This window comes from Taudactylus pleione, unplaced genomic scaffold, assembly GCF_031769625.1.
Source record: "Taudactylus pleione unplaced genomic scaffold, aTauple2 ptg001027l, whole genome shotgun sequence".
Classification (NCBI taxonomy): domain Eukaryota; kingdom Metazoa; phylum Chordata; class Amphibia; order Anura; family Myobatrachidae; genus Taudactylus; species Taudactylus pleione.
The window spans coordinates 2,916,199-2,929,779 of NW_028285428.1; the positions used below are offsets into that span (position 1 = coordinate 2,916,199).

At 43.8% G+C, this 13,581-nt stretch overlaps 1 protein-coding gene across 1 annotated transcript in view; it reads left to right on the top strand.

Moving 5' to 3' along the window:
• Window positions 1-13,581, top strand: part of PDE11A (phosphodiesterase 11A) — a 713,048-nt gene that overhangs the window by 405,542 nt on the left and 293,925 nt on the right. The window lies entirely within an intron of this gene.

The window sequence follows — 13,581 nt, forward strand, 5'->3', positions numbered from 1 at the left end:
AAATCCAGAGCGCATGACACCCCCAAACATCTTTAGACGCACCATCTGTGCACCATTGGTTGTAATATCAAACCTTGCACCATCCCTATGGCAGGTGTAATTTCTCTGTCTGAACAATGCGTCCTGTGCCAGCGCTACTGTGTCTTTAAATGCTGTTGCTGTCAGCGGCATGCCCGCGTTTGGCTAGCCGTCCCCCCATTACATTCCAGGTACGCCCATTGAAATCCACAGCTCTTGCGTCCATTTCGCTCTGCTTTTCTGAGCTGTAACCATTAAGATGCATGCGAAGCGCAACTCGTACACTTGCGCAGTACTCCCCACATCGGCCAACTGCGGGCATATCGGCATTGCGTGCAGTTGGCGAGCATCCCTAAATCAGGTCTTCTGTGTTTAAGATGCCGACTACACATCGGTGCCCTAGGGGAGGACATTCTACGTTAGTAGTAGTGCCGACCTATGAAACTCGTTTTATGACATGTCAGGTGCAGTCAGGTGATGGGGCTTACCAGCTGCATATCGCCATAATAACGCGATCATCCTGTTGTTGCTGATAATATACTGTTTACACTAATGAACTGTGCCTTTAACAATATTTATGTTGTAGATTTTTAACTAATTGTCGCCCGCCCACAGTTTTTCTAAAAAAAAAGTTTTGAGCTCTCTGATTATATTCTGAGCGAAGTGTAACTTACTTTTTTATCAAATGCTCTTGTACAGAAAAACCTAACATTAAACAAATGACCCTCATATAGAGCTATTGTTTTGACTTGTTATATAACATTGCGTGACAGCTAAAATGCTAAATATTTGTCATGTTCATTTTACTATGAAAATCGTATTACGAAACTCTTGGTGCTGATCTCTAAGAGAGGTGGTAGAGGTTTTTGTTCTAAGGGAACATTCTTGGAATAACTATAAGGCTGTGCTAAATCTGTAACAAAGCTAATGAATACTTACCTACAATGCTGGGCAGCTTTCCGGGAGCAGCAGGAGGGGAGCTGCTGCTCTCCTCTTCGGGGGGCGGGGCCAGACAATAGACGGTATTAGGCCCCGCCCCCTTCACAGAAAACCCCCGTGATTCGCAGGTCCGTGAGGAGGGGGCGGGGCTAAATGACGCTATTTGCCTAATTTAGCCTACCCCTTCCCGATGGGCCCGATAATTTCAGGTAAAATCTCCCCATCCTGCCCACTTCACTAGGAAGTGGACGGGATGTGGGAGATATGCCTACTCTTCCGGGATTGCGGGGGGTTACCCGAAAAATCGGGAGCCTCCCGCGATTCCCGGGAGAGTAGGCATGTATGAGCTAATGCTATCATCAGCGGAAGCTGCTAACGCATTTGTGGCTTTGGGGGAAACCTCAGACGCAGTTGCAGCTAGGACACATGACCCTTGGCCCTTTGAAGTTACAGGATAGGTCAAGAAACCTGGGATACAATATCGCTCTCAGACACATCTGTTGTAAAAGATTCTGCTATCTCATTACCAAATATGTTGGATAGCTAATGTTACCTGTGCCAGGGGTGTAGGAACCGGGTGGTGGGGAGAGGAAGGGGGGCAGTTGCCCCTCCATGATTTCTGTCCTGTGGGCAAAGACTGTGTTTTGCCCCCATCCCATGAACTTCTACACAAAAGCAAATGGGGGAAAATTAAATGAAAATGGGGATGAAGTGATTATAGCTTTATTTTAGCTCGCTAATTGTTCTAAACCAGGGGTTCCAAACGCGGTCCTCAAGGCTCCCCAGCAGTTCAGGTTTTAGAGATATCCATGGTTGAGCACAGGTGGATAAATCAAAGTGACTGAGGTACTAATTAAGTCACCAGTGCCCAACCATGTATATCTCTAAAACCTAAACTGTTGGGGAGTCTTGAGGACCGTGTTTGGGAACTTCTGTTCTGAACTGTTCATAAACATTTAATAAATAACCTGTATTGATGAACAACTATTCACTATACTTTTACCCTGGATTTCGTGTGGTACATCCAGTAACAAACATGAGATATAGCAATAAAAATCTATACCACATACCATAACCAGTGAGGCAGTGACTATGGATTTAATATACTCCCAATCAAATGACATTACCGTAGGTTGTCATCGAAATCTGAATAAAATCTAGGTTAATGACTATGAAAAATGTAAATTTTTAAGATGAACAATTGAGTTTATCTATCTTTCTAACAGCTATTGTACTAGTTGGTAGTTAATATTAACAATAATATTTATTTAATAATTTAGAAATACATTTTTATAGTAATATAATCAATGAAACTGGGGTTGGCCTACCCCAGAAACACATAGGATTGGAAGTCTTTGTATTTCTACAGTCACTGTTACAACTGTTGTAAAACAAGATACCAAAAGCAAGAAAAATGGGCTTCAGGCCCTATAGTAGTCCGTGGCCTTTTGCACCCCCCGCCCCCACCAATGAACATTTTCGTTCCTATGCCCCTGCCTGTAATCACAAGTTTTGTTGATTTTGTTGCCTTTTTAATGCTGTATTTTATTGATGCTACTGGTCAATGCTTTATGTGGCGTATCTGTTGTAAAATAAATTTACTTGTATAGACTAAGGAATGAAAACTGAGGGCCTTCTTCAGTCTGAACAACGATTTGTAGGGTTTTTTTTGTCTTAAGTTGTGACTCTTTTTTTATTGTGCATTTGCGAATTTTCGCAATTCTTGTCTTTTTTTCTGTCTTAAATGTGACTTGAGACTCTTAGACTGACTCAGAGATGTACGATACGCTGATGTTTTCGCAGTTGAGCGATTGGAACAAATTGGAACGACATTGTCTCAGTGTGTGTCCCAGCTTAATGCTTTTAAAATATTAAAGATCTCCAGTTGTCATGGAATTATGATTCTTAGCCTTCTAGGATGGGACTTATAGTTCCACAACAGCCGGAGAGCGACAAGTTACATAAGCTTGGTTACTTTTTATGTGAAGTGAAGATGTTGCTTTTCCAATTAATAGGTGTATTCTACAATAGGACAGACAACCAGACAAGCACGTACAATACAGTATATCCTGTAAACAGAGATATGGGTATAGACACACCTAGATGTAGGTATAGGATACAAAGACTGAACAATAGGAGAGAAATAGCTCTTCAGTTGCTCTAACCTCCTGAGGAACCCAGATCTTAGTACCACTGGAACACATCTGACTTTGCTGCCCTGCCTAGGATTCTGCGGTCATCAGGCAATGATGGAAACAGATCTTGGGCCCTGGACAATATTATGACATTTGCCAAGCCCCACATTAGTCTTAACTACATGTCAGATATAGAAAACCAAGATAAAGTGTAAGGTTTCCATGCTAGTACTGGCTGCAATTGTTTCACAAACTCTGGGTTACCGTATATTAAACCTCCCAAGTTTATACAGTAGTGTATGACATTACATTTCAGATGCCAAAACCAACTTTAGCTTATGTAGTTGCATTACAAATCTTCTGTGAATATTAAAACGTAATTAATAGAATCCAATGAGTACCACTAAACTTCAGTACTTGCACAATACCAATAGTAATGTCGTGCTCTGTATATTAGTAAATTACTTATATAAATTAAAATGAAATTCTGCATTTCTATTTATTTATTAACTGAAATTTATTTTAAAAAAAAGTTTGAAAATGGCACAGATATAATTCATTAGTAGAAAAGGTTTGTATCAAGTAAGTGGCTTAGCTAGCAAACTGATCTTATCAACTCTGTATGTTTTTTTTATTATTATTATTAATAATATTAATACTAATAATAGTAATGATAATAAAAACAAAAAACTGAGCCAAAATATACTTTAAATTAGTGATTTTTTTCTTTCAAATTATGTTTATCGTAAAAGCATTGATTCAACATGGGTTGGTACCGATTCTATTGTGTTACTTTAGTTTAGTTCTTATCTTGTTCAAACGGTATTACATTGGGATTATATTTCAATACACCCTGTCTGTTGAGAAATTAACTCTTTCCAGAGCTTTATCTAACAAATCTGGAGTGTAGCCTGTTTCAGGCTATGTCTAAACATTCATAAATATCCTTCTTGACTGAACAATTATGTTTAAATCAACCATATGGTATATTATTCAACCATGGTTTATACTGGTGGGTTTTATAACTTCTGATAGGTCTTAGAAACTATTGATTCTCCTGCTGTAGCATAAATTGTCCCATGCAAATAATCAATTTCAATTACAATAAGTGACCTAAATAAAAGATGAATTGTCAATGATTAAATGTACATATGTGATACAATTTACTGCAGACAAAGAATTCCGCTTCCAAATAAAAATCATGTCAGTCTAATAGTGATGGAACACCTGATTTGCATCATAGCGTCCTGACATAATGGTCCTTTAAAACCACACATACATAAATGTGTGTAATTAGGTGCGAATATGGTGCCCATGGGTGTCCCATCTAACTGCAAAATGTATTGGCAGTAAAACTTTTGAAAATATGTTTAAAAATATTTTAAGAATAAATTAATCTTCTCATATACTGTATGTAGCATACCAATAGCAACAATCGGAGGCCATAATCTATTTAAAGGTGCGTGATTTAATACACCTATCAAGTGGATATCTATATATAGATTGAGATATTGTGATACATGTGTGTATATCAAATTTTATGGTTATATATGTTTTTTAGCCAAATTTTGGATGTGTTCTATAAATTTTTATTTATTACTTTTTATTTTTAATATTTAGTATAGAAAAATATCTGAATTATTATTCAACTTGATTTTCATTTCTATAGTTTTGCTTTAGGTTCATTCTTAGTGCAGATCTTTTTCTTTCTATTTTTTACTATTCATTATCTGTCATATGATAGAGCTTTAGAAGACTTCAGCTGTGAGGAAACTGCTTGAAGCAGTCTGGCTGGTGCAGAACTTTCTGCGTAACAGAAAAAAATCTGAGAGTCCTCTTCGCTGTGTTATTCACAAAAGAAGCAAACAGTGTTTTATTCGGGCTAATAAAAAGAAGCCTAGCATTCTGAAATTTGTGACACTAACCTAAGCGACAATGCTAGAGATATCAACATGACATGATATAAATATATACATTACCACTGATAGAAACGTGATATTTTGGTCTGGCATAAAGTAGCTTTGGTTTAAAGGTCTGTGCATGCCTTCAATTAGACACATGTTTAATAGTTCTAGCATCTTTTTAAACAACAGTATAACACTAAATAAAGTGCAGATAAATACTCTAGGACATAATAACAGCAATGCGGTTGAGTGAGCCTAACCAGGAATAGTGGCTATTTACAGAACGCACTACTCATCAGTCAGTGCAATTTTCACAATACTATGTGGCAGGTTGCTAGAATTTAGTCATGTTCTGTTTATCACATTAGTATTATGTGAAACCAATGTAACAAGTGTTTAAATGTCTACAAAATGTTTCAGAAGACAGTATTTATGTTGCAGCCGAAATTACTTTTTGCTTGTTTGAAACGCACACTTGTGTTTTAGTTTATATGTGTGATGATGCCCCCCCCCCCCCCGCCCAGCTGTTAAATATAACCATAAAAAAACATTATAGGTTCTCTGTCTATGTATCAATGACACAGAGTTCTGGAATGATTTCTAACATCCTAATGTTTAAGTTGGCAAGGGCCTATTCCTCATCATAAACAGGTTGTAGTCTTATGACAACATGGAAGGTGTAATGCCCATAACACATGTATTTAAAATATTTACATTTGAGTTTAGGTCTTTACCCCTAAAGTCTTAGCTGTCATTTATGAGAGAGTCTGTAGGGTGCCATTTTCTAGATCTGCACGCACAGATCTCTGGAAACATGGTACCTGCGCCATGTCACAAACACCGGGACTTAGCCACTCTTACCCTGTTCAGCGGTGCTACACCAAGGTGGGCTATTTTGTCCCAGTGTGCTGTCAATCCATTTCCTGAGGTTAATGAGTGCAGCCATGTCGTGAGCACCAGTATCCAGTCTCTACCTGTCTCCTGTGCTCACATGACCACTTCAGCCTATCTCTCATAAGAGCGCCCTATTTAAGCCTGCACCTAACACAAGCACCTTGTTGGAAAACTAGGTAACTAGTGAGTAAGTGTTACCTCCGATCAACTGCCTCAACCTGTGCTGCTGAATTCCTGCAAGCTGCTGCCTCTAAGTATTCCATGCTGCCACTGAGTATTCCATCTACTGTGCAGTCCTGTGCTGTTTGCAGTTTCCAAGCACTGCACTCACCAGCCTGTATTCAAGCATCGGTTCCAGTCTGGCTCAACTACTGTTACTCTCACTCCGGTTCCAAGGGCAAATGCAGGATTTATAAGGGGGGGTTTCTGCATAAGTATGTGTACATATATATATATTACCACCCACGTGACTCTCGCACATGGATGTTTTTTTTTACTTTGAAAAATTACATTTTTTCATTGTATTGAGTAAGTATAGCTCTATTCCCAATTTGGACTGCCCCCCTCCCACACACAGACACTCAGACTGCAGATTACACACACAGACACTCAGACTGCAGATTACACACACAGACACTCGGATTTGAGACTCCCCCCCCTTCCCCCCACACACAGATTGCAGACTGCCCCCTCCACCACACACACACGCTGGGACTGCAGACCGTTCTCCCCCACACCCAAAAGGAGCAGGCAGGTACCTGTGATGACCGTTATTTGTAGCAGTGGTAAATTACCTGCTGTCCGGACTTGTCTTGAGCTGAGTAGGAGTGCAGTGAGGGATTCACTGACACTGAAAGGCCCATAGGAGCTGTCATGGAAGAGTTGCGCACCGCAGCAGCTTCCCTGTAACGCTTGCCCATCTCCATGGCTACGAGGAGGCTGCCGCGCATGACCGGCAGCTCTGATCGCAGCCCATTTGGAGCTCCGGGACTGGCCTAATGAGATGGAGACAAGCTCTCCATCTCACTACAAAAAAATAAATATAATAATAATCGGTGTGCTGCGGCGATTGCTCGGCTTGGCAGGGGGGGTTTCTAGGTACTCAGAAACCCCCCCTGCGTGTGCTACTGGGTTCAAGCCTGTGGTCCCACTCTGGCTGGCTGCTGCTATCTTTGGTTCCACTCCAGTTCACACATGCGGTTCCACCCCGGCTGGCTATTGCTCTCTCTGACAACATTGCAGTTACCTCCGGTCCCAATCTGGTTCAAGCTTCCGGGTCCACTTTGGCTACTCTGCAATTACCGTTGTTCTCAGTCCAGTTCAAACCTCCAGTTCCATTCTGGCTACTTTACAGTTACTTCCAGTCCCAGTCCAGTTCAAGCCTCCGATTCCAGTCCAGCTAATATGCAGTTATTTCCTGTACCGGGGCCTGATTCAGCAACGGACATTAGTGCGATCACAGCTGCGATATTTCATGGAGCACAGCTGCGAATATATGCTAATAGTTACAGAGCTTATTCGAGCATAGAGAAGCCCACTGCTGACTTCTCATCTGTGTTCGATGTCGTGTACCAGCGTAAATATCGATGACATCGAAGCACATCGACCAGCCATACAGCCCTTGCGACAGGTCTGACGAACCTCAAATATAGTGACTCTCCTCACACATAGACAGTTCTCAGGGCAAGTCTTCTGCCTCAGTGACCTCATCTACTAGCAAGTCCTCTGAGTATATCTCTCCTGCTCATTGCAGGTTCAAGTGGACTTTAACCTCACTGTACTTCAGTTTACTCCTGTCCTGCATTATATTGCTTTTAATAAGCATTGCAGCTCCTGACCTACTCTGGGACTCACTACTCACCATACCATCAGTACCTCTATCGACAGTGGTTGCTGCCCTGTGGATCCTCTCCTAGAATATTGGGGTTCGTGCTGAGTTTCTGCTACAGCATTCATTCTAGTTATTGGGTGCAGGATCTAGGTTCCTCTTTCAGGATTTAGGCTCCAGTAACCCAGCTCTGATAACCAGTCTGCAGTATCTGTTAGCAGATTCCAGGCAGGTTACCGAATTCATTAATTACTCTCTGTGCTATCCCTTGAGTTCTCAAATACATGTTCCAGCCCTTTATCCCTATATTCAGGATGAATTCCACCAAGTTGGTTCCAGGGGCAGACTGTGAAAACCTTGCAGGTGCCACTGACCTCTTCGAAGGTCCCAGGCATTTACTACATGGGTCTCACCCATGAGTAGACCTCTGATCTTACCACCAATAATCTGCTACAGATCGTCAGCCCAGTCCATGGGTCCTGATTCGGATCTAAAAACCCAAAAATGTGACACGTTATGGAACTTGCACCATGTTCCCAGTGATACTGGAAGTGCCGATGGAAAGTTAAGTATTTTGAATGGGTGCAGGGTGTGTACAGTAGGCCCCCCTGGTCCCACGAGTCTGTGTGCACCACACACCCTGCACCCATTATATATATGATCATGCACCCATTCTTCATGAGTCTGATACATTTTGCATGAAAGTGACTTATGCAAAAGTACATTAATACCATGCTGAATGTGTCCCCAAGTCTACAAACAAGCCATCTCCACAATTGTGCCCACCTGCTCCTGGCCTACTAATCCCCACCCTAAGGAATTGTGAACATGAATGCTTTCCTCAAGCTGCATTAGACCTTGTACAACCTAAACCAGTGGTTCCCAAACTTTCTTGAATCACGGCGCGCTAGAGTATCAGCATTTTTTAAAGGCACCCCTAGGCCAAACGTTTCTTATTGAGAAATTAATCAAGTGTATTAACTTGTGCTTACCTGTCAGTTATGTGGTGCTGCATACAGCCACTAGCACTGGTTTTGCCTATCACATTCACCATAAAATAATTTGATTTGGCTCTGGACCACCAACCTGTGGCACCCTTGCAAGTACCCCACGGCACCCTAAGGTGCCACGGCACCCAGTTTGGGAACCACTGACCTAAACATTACATATCTGGTATCATTATAGTTCCAAGAAAGTTGGTAACATTTTGAGTTGCATTCTTGGGGTTTCACCAGTTGCCTAAAAGTAGCTTTGGAGTTGCTAATTTGTTTAAAAGGAAACATAACATTGAAAAAAAGAAGTATTTTGTAAAAATGGGTGTACAAAATAGTCTAAAGATTCATGGGGCAGTTAATATAATACATGCTCCAGTTAAATCTTTTAAAGAGCCAGAGAAGCTGTGCACTTACATCTATATTACTTTGGGTCTGATTCAGACCCGTTCGCAAGCGGCCACTCGCTCATACGTGGCCGATGTTATGCATTTCCGCATGAGTATTCATCGCAGTGCGTAAACTAGTTTGAGTGATCGGGTAGCGCTCACTCGCCCAGCAAAGACAGCCCAGTGGAATGAGTGACAGGAGAGGCCATTTGTGGGTGCTAACAGGGGCAGGGAAGTAGTAACGGGGAAGTGGAGGTGCGAGTGTTTCAATGCCATTTCAGAGGCGTGCATAATTAACAGGCAGCATCATAGTACACGTCACCTGGTTGATTTTTACACAGAACTGCTCGCAGTGCTTGCGGTAGGGTTTAGTCAACTACAAGCGGCGGGGTCTGATCCGATGGTTCCCAATGTACCGATGGCTGTATAAACTTCCTGGAGATGACGTATGCTAGTGGGCAGCTAAAGACAGGCTGGTGGGCGTCTATAAACACAAAGTGATCGCTCGCCAAGACATAGTGGGCGTGCTTATGCCTTGCCATGCGATCGCCTGCCTTGACGTCACTTAGCTGAATTTGCATATGCTGGGAGCGAGCGGTCGCATCTAGTGAACGGGTCTGAATCAGGTCCTTTGTCCTCACCCTGGTCTGATCATACAGTATGACTGTGCCAATACATGTCTGTGGTTCAGATGTACAGTATCATACACAGACTTTGGAAAAATGAAACTGATACACTAAAGGGTAAACAGTACGGTATGTAGTTGGCACAGTACATGCTGTGCTTTATTCTCTGTACACTTTCATGTGAGAGCAAAATGACAAAGTTGTATAAAACTATATGCAAGTCGTTTTTCACTGCATGTATAATCTCAGCACTGACTTGGTGCTGTCCATGGTACTGGACACAGCAAACTCACTGTGTAAAACTAGAGCAGTGAGTCGTCTATAAGCATTAGAAGAGAGGAGAGATGTGGGAAGTACTGTACACAACATTTTGTGGGGCTGATGCAGAATTGTTCACAAGCCCATTTTGAGGTTGGATCTTGCATATGTAATTGTGGCTGAATTGCATTCAACTGTGATCCAGCCCCTATGAGGGCAATGTGTCAATCACTTCAATCTGTTGGAAATGGTCCTTTTGTTGACTGGTGTTTTTGTTTTTACATATTTCATATTTTTTATTGTTGTCATTATGTTTCAGAATCTAGGATTCAGTATCTGCTATTATTGCAAATATTACATAACTTTAAACTTTAAATATTTAATAGGCATATTATTTAACACAGTGATATTTCCAGTGGCTATGCAATATATGGATTATAGTGTCCTAATTCAGGGCCTGATTCAGCAAGGATCGCAACTGCAAATATGTACGCAATCGGCTGATTGTTGCATACTGTGCATGTGTATGCACCGTAGTGAGCGTGTGCGATTTGGCCATTGCATTCGGGACTGCGATCACAGTGATTACGCAGACCCATCGGAGAGTCATTGACAGGAAGTGCCATTTGTGGGTGGTTACGGGGGGTTGGTCGGCGGAACACAAGCGTGCCAGTGCGTTTGAAGGCCATTGCAGGGGGCATGCATAAATTAACCACTGCAATGTCATACGCAGCCTGAGGCCTCATAGCGTGCAATGAAGTTAGCAATTCCTGTGTAAGGTCAGAGCTTGTGCAAGTGTGCGTGAGGCTGCGATGGTACTCGATGGTTTTGCAGTCTTGCTAAGGATTATGGATGTGTGTAAGGTAGTGTGGATGTAGTGCTGCGATGGCATAGTGATTGCAATGGATTAGCATACTATCGCAGTTGAACTGCGTGCATAATCGCTATTGCAATCACAGTTGCAATCTGTAATAAATCAGGCCCTCAGTTACAATCATGGGATTTGATCAAGGAAGCAGACATGAGGAGCATGTAAAGGGAAGTAAAAATTTAATAGGAAAGGTCATAAAAGAAAAGTAATTCTATTATCTTAATGTTAGGGACTATGGGCCTGATTCTCAGTTGTGCACAAGTCCAAAAAGGACGGCTATTTCAGATATATCTCCTGTACCCAGCATGGGGGTAAGTGATGATAATAGTGATGACAGCTAAAGGCGTCACCGGTTCTGGTGACACCCGGTTTACACTTTACAACCCCCTTGAGGCATGGTCTAATATGAAGGAGGTGTGGCCTCATGGGAAATCCCTATCGCATCACTCAGGGGGTGTGCCCAGCATCCCCGGTGATCCTGGGATGCCCCCAGAGACTAGTGTATGCACTGTCGGCTCCTCCTCTGTGACAGGAGCCGAATGCTGCAGGAGAATGTCACACTACAGTCACTGAGAAGGAGCCGGCATTTTGGTGTCACCACCTGCGAGGGTGACACCTGGTGCGACCCCATAGTGACGCCACTGATGACAGCTTGTGCTGTTGAGAGCTGACAAGGTCCTGTATTCTGGGGGGACTGCATAATCAGATTTAGGCAGCGTGGCCATTCCCCCTCCCCCCCAAAAAATAAATAAATATAAATATATATATATATATATATATAATTTTCGTAGTTCCTTTGTCCGGAACGCTCTCTTAATTTGAATATCTCAAAGACTAAGATATTAATGTGATTCTTTTGTGACAGATTTCAATCTGCAATAAATTACAGAATTTGGAATAGAACTGTATAAAATTTTAAGAAAACAAATAACCTACAAAAACCATAATAAATGCTTTGGTATAGCTAACCTTACAATGTCAAGAAAACTACCAGAACACAGAGACGGCACAGTGACCCGGGGGAAGCGGGATAGGGGTGACCGCCGCTGTTCTCACGCACTACTGGCTCCTGATTGGCCACCTGGCTGTGTGACGTAGCTATTACATAATGAGGGAGGGCGTGCGGGTGGCACAACACATGAGGTTGCTGCAATAGGGGGCGCTCTTCCCTCACTTACTTCAATGGCGTCCCTCCCCACACTAACACCTGGTGCAGGGAGGACTAGACAGGTCCGCACGCGTCGGTGAAACGGGCGTGGCCTCGTCGACAGGGGGTGTGGCCTCATGACCGAACCCCCGTTCTGCGTTCTTCACTTGGGGTTGTGGGGGTTGCTGGAGGTGCAGACTGCCCTGTGTGCTTTGCCGGCTCCCTCACTGTACAGGAGCCGAGTGCTGCACTTTATACTACAGTGCAGCACCCAGCTCCTGTCACTGAGGGGAAGTCAGCACCTTGGTGTCACCCCTCGGTGGGTGACACCTGGGTGCGGCCCGCACCCCCCTTGTGACGCCACTGACCAACTTTCTCCAACCCGTCGATTCCAGGCTCACAACTTCCAGCCAATCAGCACCGTGTTTGCTCCTCGAAAGCAACGCCTCTTTTCTCTGCTTTCCACGAGAGCTGCCAGCAGCCGCTGATTGGCGGGAGGCTAGGAGACGGTGAGGCAGAGTAACGGTGCATTATCATTTGCATCTATAGGGGCTCAGCTTGCAATACCCCCTGGAAATGGCACATTTTGCTTCAGAGTCCATGGCCAAGTATATCAACACATCGATACCAGGCTCGCAACTCCCAGCCAATCAGCACTGGTTTTGCGCCTTGAAAGCAATGCCTCTTTTTTCTGCTTTCCACGAGAGCTACCGGCAACCGCTGATTGGCGGGAGGCTGGGAGACGGTGAGGCTGAGTAACAGAGCATTATCATTTGCATCTATAGGGGCTCAGCTTGCAATACCCCCTGGAAACGGCACATTTTGCTTCAGAGTCTACGGCCAAATACGTCATCACACTTGCAATTGGCAAAATGTTACAATTAAAAGATCCCCAAAAACCATAAAAGGGCGTGGCTTAGTCGCTTATGTTTCACACCCATCTTTTTTTACCCGATTCCATCGTATTATCATATGATCTAGCCATTATCTAGCTAATCATTTTCCGTACGTACTCTATGTTCTGGGTTCAAATTGGTGAAATGTTTGCCATAGGCATACCAGTAAAAAAAATATATCTTGCGATGTGCTGAGAAGTGGCGCCATATGCTGAATTTGTTCCCCCTCAAGCAGTGATGCAAAAGGAAAACATTTGTCCCCCTCAGCAGCTGAGCTGGGCCCCCCCGCCGGGCCCTTCCAACAAGCCTGGGCAGGGGCGCCGAGAGGGGGGGGAGCGGGTACAGATTACCCGGGCCCGGGCTTCCTGAGGGGCCCGGCGGGGGCCCGGGTCCGACGCCGCCCCCCCTCCCTCACAGCAGCCCAGCACACAGCGTGTGCTGAGCTGCAGTTGGAGACTGCTCGTGGCTGCTGAGCAGCAGCCACAGCAGTCTCCTATGCCTGTGCGGGGGAGCGATCACATTGATCGCGCCCCCCCTGGCTTTGGGCCGAGCTGAGGGGGCTCAGAGCGCTACAAATCTTTTTTATTTATTTTTTTCCGGCAAGGGGGCGTGGCCACCCCCCCGAGATTAGGCCACGCCCCCTATTACCAGGGCCTGCCTTGGCTCTTGGCGGCCCTGAGCCTG